Here is a 13,673-nt window from a genome sequence, read left to right on the forward strand (position 1 = left end):
GTGTATCACATTGATTTGCAGATGTTGAAACATCCTTGCATCCCTGGAGTAGATACCATTTGATCATGGTGTAAGATCTTTCTAATGTAGTGTTGTATTTGATTTGATAGTATTTTCTTCAGGATTTCTGCATCAATATTCATCAGTGATATTGGCCTGTGCTTTTATTTTTTGTGTGTTGCCTTTGTCTGGTTTTGATTTCAGGGTAATGTTGGCCTCATAGAATGAGTGAGGGAGCTTCCTCTCTTCTTTGATTCTTTGGAAGGGTTTGAGAAGGGTAGGTATTGAGTCTTCTTTGAATGTTTAGTAGAATTTACTGGGGAAGCCATCTGTTCCTAGATTTTTATTTTGGGGGAGATTTTTTATTACAGTTTTGACCTTCTTATTGGTGATTGGTATATTCAAATTCTCTATTTATTCTTGATTCAGCTTTCAAAGGTTGTATAATTCTAAGAATTTGTCCATTTCTTCTAGATATCCAATTTTTTGGTGTACAGCTTTTCATAGTATTCTTGTATAATATTTTGTATTTCTGAGGTGCCCATTGTATTTTCTCCACTGTCACTTCTGATTTTATTTGAGGCAACTCTCTTTTTTCTTGGTGAGTCTAGCTAAAGGTTCACCAATTTTGTTTATTGTTTTCTAAGAAACACCACTTAGTTTCATTGATTTTTTCTATTGCTTTTTAAGTTTCTATTTCATTTAGTTCTTCTCTGAGTTTTATTATTTCCTTCCTTCTACTGATTTGGGCCTGTGTCTCCCTTATTTCCCAGTTCCTTAGGCACAACTTTAGATTTTTGGGGGGTATTTTTTTTGTTTGTTGAGGTAGGCATGTAGTGCTATAAAATCTCCTCTTAGAACCACTTCTGCTCTATCTCATAAATTCCTGCATGTTCTATTTTCATTTTCCTTTGTCTCAAGCTACTTTTTAATTTCTTCTTTGATTTCTTCATTGAACCAATAGTTGTTCAGTAGCATCTGAATCTATGCATGTTTCTCTCATATATAATATTCTACTCAAAGCTTGGTAATATTACCAATGTTTCCAATTGTGTGCTGTTATAAGGAGAACAGATTCTTATCGAACTTATACAAATAACTCTATTGCCATGAAAATAAGAATACCCACAGCTAGCACTTCTCAGATTTTGTAGTGATCAGGTACAGGCAAAAAGATAAATGTTTTAATTCTGCTTACAAAGGTATAATTTACCAAATTGTTATAAGTCATAAGTTAGCTTAAGAGAAAAGACAAAAAAGTTTTCTATAACCTGAAGAAGTGAAACATTAAAAAGTCAGCAATATTTCAAATGAAAAGTCATAAAAATTATAATCAGACTCATCAGTTCATTTAGACCAATGTAATCAAATCTTTATCTTGATCTTCTATTAGCAGGTTCATGTAGTCATCAGTTTTTCCATTAGAGTTCTCTAACTTCTTACACAGTTCAGTTTGATGATCTAAAAATTTGTCAGAATCCTGCATTCTAGAGGAATTTTTAGAGTCCTTTCCATCATTCTCTCTGAAGATGAAACATATTTGAAAAAAACAAGGTAAGACAAAACTGTGTGTAAATGACAAAAGACTTCAAAATGGCAATTGACAAAGAAATTTGGTTATTTTGTGAAATAGTATTTTAAGATAGTAACGAGAATTATGACTGACCACTAGGATATATCAGAATTTTAGGAATGTTATATAATTTTTTAAACACATGTTAATAACATTTGTCCACACAATATAATAGCTCCCCATGAAACAATTCTTAGTTATCCATTTAAACTAAGTGACATTGAAATCCTTTCAGGTTAACAGAGAAAGTTAAATCACTGTAAGAAAAGTCTAAGCAGCTGTGATTAAAGACCTGACAAAAACAGCACAGGAAATTTATTTTGATAAAACATAAAATCCCTACTCTTCTATTAAACTACTCAAAGAAAAAATGTATAATATCTTTATCAAGAGAAGGCTTAAAGTTTAAGAAAATTACCTTTTTATGAGAAAGAAAAACAAATTCTAATTTTGGTCCACTCTACTTTTGAGCATTTACTTAAATAAATTCTTTTTAACTCAGCCAATCTGACCAAATTCTTTCCACCAAGTGTTTTTCCTGTAATCTTCTATAACCTTCTTTTTACACTCAGAATTTGTCCCATGTCTTCCTTCCTTTTATAAGAAGAAGTTTCTCTTTCTCAACAAAACAAACAAAAATATATTAATTCTTTATAACTTCTTTACTGAAATCATACATGTCACTTTTATTTTTTTAAGCTTTCATTTTTTTTTCCTTTTTCTCCACAAAGACCCCCTGTACATAGTTGTATATTCTTTGTTGTGGGTCCTTCTAGTTGTGCCATGTGGGACACTGCCTCAGCATGGTTTGATGAGCAGTGCCATGTCCGTGCCCAGGATTCAAACCAAGGAAACACTGGGCCGCCTGCAGCAGAGTGTGCGATCTTAACCGCTTGGCCACGGGGCCAGGCCCACATGTCACTTTTCTTGAATAGTAATATATTTTCTTTGTTAACTTTAGTAGTTTTAATCACATATAATAATTTGAATTCTTAGCCATGGCAGACCTCACCTTTTAATGAAAACTAAGAAATAAGCAGTTATAAACTGTATTTTATGTCAGCATTCTGTGGATTGGCAAATTTATAAGTACTTTTGTAATTTCTAGAAATATGCAACTTTATAGTACAATCTTTTATTAAAATACAAGACGTGGTTACTAATAGATCCAAACATCTTTTATTTTGTCTGTAATAAGAAGCCAAATGTAAATAAACCTATATTTAGTAATTAGTGTCTAATATTTTATCTTTTTTAGAGATGACCTGGACATTCAATGAATTTTCCATCAGTTAGTTTAACACAGTGAAACTTCAAAGTTTTGGAGTGACATCAGCATCTTGGTGGAGTGAATTTTTCCCTTTTTCTTTCCCTTCTAATTTACAGCTAAACAGACATTTGTTAACCAACATAGGATTCCTTACATAGCACAAAAAGTTGGCTGAGTATCCATTAGCCATAAATCTCAGGGTTAGTGGACTGGATCCCCAGGAAGCAGTGAAACTATGGGAGCAGAACTTTCCCCCTCCAAAATGGGAGTAATGCAGGTTACAGGTCCTCACAGAATCCAGAAAACCTGTGAGAGGAGGTGAGGGCAAACTGGCTCACATGCAAATGCTTTCAGAATGGTAGCCCATCCTTCAGCAGTGCTGACCTTTCAGCAGCTACCCTGCCCATGGGATCACTCTCCACTGAGTGTCAAGGCTTGGCCCCACATAGGCACCCATCCCATCTTGTGCAGCAGCTCAGCTGAACTACCTGGAAGTGAAGTGGCCCCACCCACAGGACAGCAATCTTCCTGACAAGTGCAGAGGCACCACCCACTGAGTGCAACCAGCTAAGTGGTTGCAGCCAGTCCACGCAAGTGCAGAGTGGCCATACTTGCACAACTACCAGCAGATGGGGAAGGATTAGAAATAACAGCTCCTGTCCTCCCCAGTGGTGGCATGTGGAATCTCTGACCTGATATTATGACAAATGTACCAGCAAAGGATCAATTCATCAAGCATCATGAAGGCCTATGGTAACAATTCAGAGAAGAAAAATACCAAGTCTCCACAAACCTATCTTGAGGTCATAGAACTTTACAATCTAAATGATAGAGAAACCAAAATAGTTGTCACAGAGAAACACAATGAGTTAAAAGAAAACTCAGAATGGCAGTTCAATGGGCTCAGGATTAAAATTAATGGTAGGACAGAATACTTCACCAAAAAAGAGTGAAGCTGTAAAACAACAATGACAAAAAATGAAAGAAATTATGAATATGAAGAACACAATTAATTAGATAAAAAGTAATTTAGAAATCATAAAAAATAGATCTGAAGTTATGCAGGACAGAATTAGTGAATAAGAGGACAGAAATATAAAATTGCTTCCTGTGGGGGAGGAGAGAGAACTAAGATTTTAACAACATGAATAAATTATTTGAGAAATATCTGATTCAATTACAAAATACAATATAAGGATTGCAGGTATTCCAGAGGGAGAAGGGAGGGGGAAAGTAGCAGACAGCATGTTCAGAAAGATACTAACTGAGAAATTCCCAAAGATGTGGAAGAAACTGGGCTGACAAGTACATAAGGCCAATAGAAGTCCTAATTACATCAATGCAAAAAGCCTTTTTCCAAGGCATATGACATTAAAACTAGAAAAAGCCAACAACAAAGAAAAAACTGAAGGGCATCAAGAGAGATGAAAATAACTTACAAAGGAGCCCCTATCATGATTTTAGCACTTTTCTCAGCAGAAAAGTTTCAGGATGGGAGAGAATGGAATGATATATTCAAAATACTGAAAAGCAAAACGTTTCAGCCAAGAATAATCTATCCAACAAACCTAGCTTTCAGATATGATGGAGGAACAAAAACTTTCTCAGATAAACAAAAGCTGAGGGAATCCACTGCTACTAGACCTCCCTTACCAGAAATGATGAAGGAAGTACTCATACCTGAAATGAAAGGTAAAGGTTTACAAAATTTTGAGCAAGGAGATATATACACAAAATCAGAAAATTGCAACAGTCCATCAGAACAAGTTATCAAACACTTAATTATAACATAAACATATAGAGAAGGAAAGCATCAATATAGCTATAAACATTTCAATTTAGTCATAAACTCATAACACAAAAAATTATTTTTGACAGCAATAACTTATAAGGGGAAAAGGAAAGTAATAGAAGATGCTTAGGCTAATGGAGATAAGAGGCTATCAGAAAATGGACTATCTAATCTGAGATCTTTTATACAAACTTCAAGGCAACAACTAAACGGAGAATCAGAGCAGAGACAAAAATCATAAATAATGAGAAAATCACCACAGAAAACCACCAAATTGAAAGGCAGTCATTAAAAACAAAGGAAAGGAAACAACAGAAATATAGAACAACCAGAAAACAAGAGATAATGTGCCCTCTTAAATCAGCAATTACTTAAAATATAAATAGATTGACTTATCCCATGAAAAGAGACACAGTAAGTGGGTGGATTAAAAAACAAGTCCCAGTAATTTGCTGCCTCTCAGAAACAAATCTCAGCTCTAAAGATAAACATAGTCTCAGAGTGAAGAAATGGAAGATGATAGTCCAAGCAAATGGCAAACAAAAGAAAGTAGGCAGGGCCATACTTCTATCAAACATGCAGACTTCAAGATAAAAAATATGATGAGAGACAAAGAGATCCAGTATATAATAATAAGAGGAACATTCAACCAAGAGGGCATAACACTTATGAATTTATATGCCCCTAACACAGGAGCACCAAAGGATATAGAGCAACTATTACCAGACCTACAGGGAGAATTGGTAGCATTATAATAATAGTAGGGTGCCATAACACCCTATGTATATCAATCGATCAAATGTCCAGACAAAAAGTCAACAGAGACCTGTAATGAAACACTAGACCTGATGGACTTAGTAGACATACGTAGAATATTCTATCGAAAAACAGCAGAATACACATTTTTCTCACATGCATGTAGAACAACCTCAGAGATAGAGATAGACCAACAAGTCAACAAAACAAGACTCAATAAATCTAAGACTGAAAGCATATAAAGCATGTTTTTGACCACAACACTATGAAACTAGAAATCAACCACAAGAAAAACTCTGAGAAAGGCATAAATATGTGGAGATTAAACAACAGACCACTGAACAACTATTGGGTAAAATAAAAAATCAGAGGAGAAATCAAAAAATACCTGGAGACAGGATGGCACTGTGAGTAGTCCTCTTTGTCTCGCCCCCTTCAAGTCTACAATTATTTGGACATTCATCACTTAACAAAGGATATCCATATAGCATCCCAGAACGTCTGAGAGACCCACGTGGCTATACATTGGAAGGCAGACGGACTTCCCTCTGGGAGGAGGTAGAGATAGGTGAAAACTCTCTGACCCTGACCAAACAGCCTAGTACCTGCAAGCGTCTTTCTTCCAACAGATGCCCCTAGAACATCAACACACACCTAGGGCAGGAGGGAGCGCACACCAGAGGAGCGACGGTGGAAACAGGTGACCAGAGCCCTACCTAAGCTCCCTGCAATTACTCCTAAACCCAGAGGGAAGTTCCAGAATTACACACCTGAGTCCGTGGGGAGAGCCTCACCCTGCCATTGGTGGGGAGGCCCCGCCTGGTGTCCACGGCACCCGGAGCATCCAGGAGAGAATCCCAGAGGGCACAGCAGCCCCCCAGCTGCCACTGCCTGCCCAGCAGGGCACAGGATTGCTGGAGATCTCGGAGAGGACTGAGGCTGGGTGGAGCTCCAGCGGCTGGCTCTGCAGCCTGGGGGGGAAGCTCCAGAGTTCTGCCCAGGCAGCAGACAAAAGTCTCTGTCTTCCATTAGTGGAGGGGAACTTCCCAGCATTCACAATGCCAGGAAGGTACCGGAGAGAGTCCCAAGCAGCGCCATGGCCTACCGGCTGCCGCTGCCTGCCCGGTGGGGCTCAGGACTGCTGGAGATCTCCTCAGAGAGGACTGGGGCTGGGTGGAGCTACAGCGGCTGGCTACACAGCCCAGGAGGGTAGCTCCAGAGTTCAGCACGGGCAGCAGACAAAACTCTCTGTCTGCCATTAGCAGAGAGGCCCTATCCAGCATCCACAACACTGGGAGTCTCCTGGAGAGGAGAATATCAGGCAGGGCATCAGCCGGCCAGCTACCACTGAAATCAAGGTCTCTGGCTATCCCCCAGATGGCTATCCCTGAGATCCTGGGGGACAGGACTGGGGCAGAGTGGATTTCCAGCGATGAGGCTCCTTAGCCTAGGGGGAAACCCTACAGTCTCAGAGCAGCCTCAGTGAAAGCCTCTGCACAGCACTAGTAGAGAGCACCCATCCGGCAGCCACAAGGCTGGAAGACCCCGGGACAAAAGTAGCATACCTAGGTGAGCTAACCACAGACTGTAGAAGATGCCAATAGCTCTGCTGTGACCCATAGTGGACAAGTGAGATTTTGTGGGTGCCGACAGTGATGGAGCAGCAAATATAAGTGATGCTACCCGGGCCGCTGGAAAAGCCCATAACACCATTGCAGACCCCAAGGAGGGAGCACGTCTAGGTGGGCTGCAACAGTAGGCACCAGCAGCCTGAAGCCCACCCTTGATGGCCCCCACAGCAGAAGAGGGAGCCCACAGGACCACTGTGACTATGAGGAGGGGCCAAGTCCCAGTTAACAACAGCTGATAGGGTTCCTGGTTGGTGCAGTATAAACAGCTGCTCCCCCACCACACCAGCAGAAACACATGGAAGGAGTAACTAAACTCTATCTCTATGCAGAGGCCCAAATCTACAACATCAAGCAATATGAAAAAATACATTAAATCTCCAGAACAGAAGGAAAATAACAAATACACAGAAAACAATCCCAAAGAAAATGAAATATATAACCTAAATGACGATGACTTCAAAACAGTCATCATTAAAATAATGAGTTAAAAGAGAATTCAGATAGACAAGTCAACGAGTTCAGTAGCTTTGTCACAAAAGAGTTTGATACTATAAAGAAGAACCAAACAGAAATACTGGAAATGAAGAACACAATAGAGGAGATTAAGAAAAATCTAGATGCACTGAACAGTAGGACCAATAATATGGAGGAAAGAATTAGCAATTTGGAAGATGGAAATATAGAAATGCTGCAGGAAGAGGAGGAGAGAGAATTAAGACTAAAAAGAAATGAAGAAACTCTCTGAGAATTATCAGACACAATTAGGAGATGCAACGTAAGGATTATAGGTATACCAGAGGGAGAAGAGAAGGAGAAAGGGGCAGAAAGCCTATTCAAAGAAATAATGGCTGAGAACTTCCCAAATCTGGTGAGAGAGATGGAACTTCATGTGACAGAAGCCAATAGATCTCCAAACTTTATCAATGCAAGAAGACCAACCCCACGGCATATGGTAGTGAAGCTAGCAAAAGTCAATGACAAGGAGAAAGTACTAAGGGCAGCCAGGCAGAAGAAATTAACCTACAAAGGAACCCCCATCAGGCTATCAGCAGATTTCTCAGCAGAAAATTTACAGGCTAGAAGAGAGTGGAATGATGTATTCAAAAATCTGAAGGACAAAAACTTACAGCCGAGAATTCTCTACTCAGCGAAAATGTCCTTCAAATACGATGGAGAAATAAAAACTTTCCCAGATAAACAAAAATTAAGGGAGTTCATTGCCACAAAACCTTCTTTTCAGGAAATCCTTAGGAAATCCCTCATTCCTGAAAAATCAGAAAAAGGAAAGGGGCTACAAAACCAAGAGCAGAGGAGATAAGTAGAAAGACAACAACAGAGAGTAGCAGCTCTTCATCAGAACAGATTAAACCATGGGATGAGAAAGAAAGGAAATTGAAGAAAACCGGAAAACAAGACATAAAATGGCAGTGGTAGGCCCCCACATCTCAATAATCACTCCAAATGTAAATGGATCGAACTCCCCAATCAAAAGACACAGAGTGGCAGGATGGATCAAAGAACAAGACCCAATAATATGCTGCCTCCAGGAAACACACCTCAGCCCCAAAGACAAACACAGACTCAGAGTGAAGGGATGGAGAACAATACTCCAAGCTAATAATGAACACAAGAAAGCAGGTGTCGCTATACTAATATCAGACAAAGTAGACTTCAAAGCAAAACAGGTAAAGAAAGACAAAGAGGGACAGTATATAATGATAAAAGGGACTCTCCATCAAGAAGATATAACACTTATAAACATGTACGCACCCAACACAGGAGCACCAAAACTTGTAAAGCAACTCTTAACAGAACTAAAAGAAAACATCAACAACAATACAATAATAGCAGGGGACCTCAACACACCATTAACACCAATGGACAGAACATCCAGACAGAAAATCAACAAGGAAATAATAGAATTAAATGAAAAATTAGACCAGATGGACTTAAGAGATATATAGAGAGCACTTATCCAAAAACAGTAGGTTACACATTCGTCTCAAGTGCACAGGGAACATTCTCAAGGATTGACCATATTTTGGGAAACAAAGCAAGCATCAATAAATACAAGAGAGTTGAAATAATATCAAGCATCTTTTCTGATCATAATGCTATGAAACTAGAAATCAACTACAAGAACAAAGCAGAGAAAGGTGCAAAAATGTGGAGACTAAACAACACACTTCTGAAAAACAATGGATTATTGAAAAAATAAAAGAAGAAATCAAATATTATCTGGAGACAAATGAAAATGAGAACACGACATACCAAATCATTTGGGATGCAGCAAAAGCAGTCCTAAGAGGGAAATTCATTGCAATACAGGCTCACCTCACTAAACAAGAAAAAGCTCACATAAGGAACCTCAAACGACACCTAACAGAACTAGAAAAAGAAGAACAAACAAAGCCCAGAGTCAGTAGAAGGAGGGAAATAATAAAAATAAGAGCAGAAATAAACGATATTGAAACAAAAATGACAGTAGAAAGGATCAATGAAACAAAGAGTTGGTTATTCAAAAAAATTAACAAAATCCACAAACCCTTAGCCAGGATCACAAAGAAAAGAAGAGAGAAATCTCAAATAAATAAAATTAGGAATGAGACAGGAGAAATCACAGCAGATACCAATGAAATACAAGAGACCATAAGAGAATACTATGAAAAACTATATGCCAACAAATTGAACAACCTAGAAGAAATGGAGAAATTCCTAGACTCCTACAACCTCCCCAAACTGAATCAGGAGAAATGGAGAATCTGAATAGGCCAATCACAAGTAAGGAAATAGAAACGGTAATCAAAAACCTCCCCAAAAATAAGAGTCCAGGACTAGACGGCTTCTCTGGAGAATTCTACCAAACATTCAAAGAAGATTTAATACCTATCCTTCTCAAACTATTCGAGAAAATTGAAGAAGATGGAGTACTCCCTAACACATTCTATGAAGCCAACATCACTCTGATCCCCAAACCTGACAAGACCACACAAAGAAGAACTACAGGCTGATATCACTGATGAACATAGATGCAAAAATCCTCAACAAAATTTTGGCAAACCAAATACAGCAATACATCAAAAAGATTATATACCATGATCAAGTGGGATTTATTCCAGGGGCACAGGGATGGTTCAACATCCGCAAATGAATCAACGTGATACACTACATTAACAAAATGAGAAACAAAAACCACATGATCATCTCAATAGATGCAGAGAAAGCATTCGACAAGATCCAACATTCATTTATGATAAAAAACCTCAATAAAATGGGTATAGAAGGAAAGTACCTCAACATAAAAAAGGCCATATATGATAAACCCACAGCCAACATCATACTCAATGGACAAAAAATGAAAGAAATCCTTTTGAGGACAGGAACAAGACAATGGTGCCCACTTTCACCACTCCTATTCAACATAGTACTGGAGGTGTTGGCCAGAGCAATTCAGCAGGAAAAAGAAATAAAAGGAAACCAAATAGGTAATGAAGAAGTAAATCTCTCACTGTTTGCAGACGACATGATCTTATATATAGAAAACCTCAAAGAATCCATAGGAAAACTATTAGAAACAATCAACAACTACAGCGAAGTAGCAGGGTATAAAATCAACATACATAAATCAGTAGCATTTCTATACACTAACAATTAGCTAACAGAAAAAGAACTCAAGAACTCAATCTCATTCACAATTGCAATGAAAAGAATAAAATACCTTGGGATAAATTTAACCAAGGAAGTGAAGGATTTATACAATGAAAACTAGAAGACTTTCTTGAAAGAAATTGACAACGACATAAAGAGATGGAAAGACATTCTGTGCACATGGTTTTGAAGAACAAACATAGTTAAAATGTCCATACTACCTAAAGCAATCTACAGATTCAATGCTGTCCCAATCAGAATCCCAAGGACATTCTTTACATAAATTGAACAAAGAATCCTAAAATTCATATGGGGCAACAAAAGACCGTGAATTGCTAAAGCAATCCTGAGCAAGAAAAACAAAGCCGGCGGAATCACAATCCCTGATTTCAAAACATACTACAAAGCTACAGTGATCAAAACAGCATGGTACTGGTACAAAAACAGGTGCACAGATCAATGGAAGAGAATTGAAAGATCAGAGATAAAACCACACATCTACAGACAGCTAATCTTCGACAAAGGAGCAGAGGGCCTACACTGGAGAAAAGAAAATCTCTTCCACAAAAGGTGCTGGGAAAACTGGACAGCCACATGCAAAAGATTGAAAGTTGACCATTATTTTTCACCACACACCAAAATAAACTCAAAATGGATCAAAGACCTAAAGATTAGGCCTGAAACAATAAGTCTTCCAGAAGAGAATATAGGCAGTACACTCTTTGACATCAGTTTCAAAAGAATGTTTTCGGACACTATAACTCCTCAGTCGAGGGAAACAATACAAAGAATAAACAAATGGGACTTCATCAGACTAAAGAGCTTCTTCAAGCCAAGGGAAAACAGGAGGGAAATGAAAAAACAGCCCACTAATTGCGAAAAAATATTTACAAGCCACTTATCCGACAAAGGGTTAATTTCCATAATATACAAAGAACTCACACAGTTTAACAACAAACAAACAAACAACCCGATCAAAAAATGGGCAGAGGACACGAACAGACATTTCTCAAAAGAAGATATAAGTATGGCCAATAGACACATGAAAAGATGTTCATCATCGCTAATCTTCATGGAAATGCAAAACAAAACTACACTAAGATATCACCTTACACCCGTTAGATTGGCAATAACATCCCAAACCAAAAGCAGCAAATGTTGGAGAGGTTGTGGAGAAAAAGGAACCCTCATACACTGTTGGTGGGAATGCAAACTGGTACTTCCACTATGGAAAACAGTATGGAGATTTCTCAAAAAGTTAAAAATAGTAATACCCTATGACCTACCCATCCCATTACTGGGTATCTATCCTAAGAACCTGAAATCAGAAATCCCAAGAGTCCTTTGCACCCCTATGTTCATCGCAGCATTATTTACAATAGCCAAGACATGGAACCAACCTAAATGCCCAGAAACTGATGATTGGATAAAGAAGATATGGTATATATACACAATGGAATACTACTCAGCCATAAAAAAGGACAAAATTGGCCCATTCGCAGCAACATGGGTGGACTTCGAGGGTATTATGTTAAGCGAAATAAGCCAGACAGAGGAAGATGAACTCTATACGACTCCACTCATAGGTGGAAGTTAACATATTGTCAAGGAGAACTGATCGGTGGTTACCAGGGAAAAGGGGGGGTGGGGGGAGGGCACAAAGGGGGAAGTGGTGTACCCATAACATGACAATAATGTACAACTGAAATCTCACAAGGTTGTAATCTATTATAATATTAATAAAAAAAATACCTGGACACAAATGAAAATGAAAACGCCACATCCCAACTCTTGTGGAATGCAGCAAAAATGAAACTAAGAGGGAAATTTATAGCAGTGTAGGCCTACCTCAACAAATAAGCAAAATCTCAAATAAGTCATCTTAAAGTATACCCAACAGAAGTAGAAAAAGAAGAACAAACAAAGCTCAACATTGGTAGAAGGAAGGAAATAATAAAAATCAGAGCCAAAAAAATAAAGACTAAAAAAATAGAAACGATCAATAAAACTAAGAGCTTGTTCTTTGAGAATATAAACAAAATTGATAAATCTTTAGCTAGACTCACGAAGAAAAAACATGAGAATTCTTAAATAAATAAAATCATACATGAGAGAGAAGAAATTACAACACACACCATAGAAATGCAAAGGATTCTCAGAGAATACTAAGAAAAGGCATGCAATAACTAATGAGATAACCGTGAAGAAATGGATAAATTCTTAGAATCAAACAGTCTTTCTAAACTGAATCAAGGATAGAGAATCTGAATAGACCAACCACAATTAAAGAGATTGAAATATTTATGAAAAACCTCTCAAAAACAAAAAATGCAGGACCAGTTGTCTTCTCTGATGAATTCTATGAAACATTCAAAGATTATTTATTACCTATCCTTCTCAAGCTATTCCTAAAACTTTAGGAAGATGGGATGTTTCCTAACTCATTTTATGAGGCCAACATTACCCTGATACTAAACCAGAGAAAGACAACACACCAAAAAATGAAAATCACAGGCCAGTACTGCTGATGAACACAGATGGAAAAATCCTTAACAAAATATTAGCAAGCCAAATACCACAATATATTGAAAGGATCATACACCATCATCAAGTGGGATTTCTTCCAGTGATGCAGGGGTGCTTCACCATCTGCAAATCGAACAATGTGATACAGCACGTTAACAAAATGAAGAATAAACTTCACATAAGTATCTCAATAAGTGCGTAGAAGTTATTTTACAGGATCCACAATCCATTTAGGATAAAAACACTCAATAAAATGTATATAGAAGGAAGGTACCTTAACATAATAGCGGCCATATATGAAAAACCCACAGCTGACATCCTATTCAATGGTAAAATACTGAAAACCATTCCTCTGAGAACAGGAACAAGACAAGGACACTCTCTCATCTCTTATTCAATATAGTTCTGGAAGTTTTAGCCAGAACAATTAGGCAGGAAAAATAAATATAAGGGATCTATATAGGAAAGGAAGAAGTA

At 37.9% G+C, this 13,673-nt stretch overlaps 1 pseudogene; it reads right to left on the minus strand.

Moving 5' to 3' along the window:
• Window positions 1-1,351: 1,351 nt before the first annotated feature.
• Window positions 1,352-13,673, minus strand: part of LOC138924532 (olfactory receptor 2T8-like) — a 56,669-nt pseudogene continuing 44,347 nt past the window's right edge.

Source organism: Equus caballus, chromosome 6, assembly GCF_041296265.1.
Source record: "Equus caballus isolate H_3958 breed thoroughbred chromosome 6, TB-T2T, whole genome shotgun sequence".
NCBI classification, from domain to species: domain Eukaryota; kingdom Metazoa; phylum Chordata; class Mammalia; order Perissodactyla; family Equidae; genus Equus; species Equus caballus.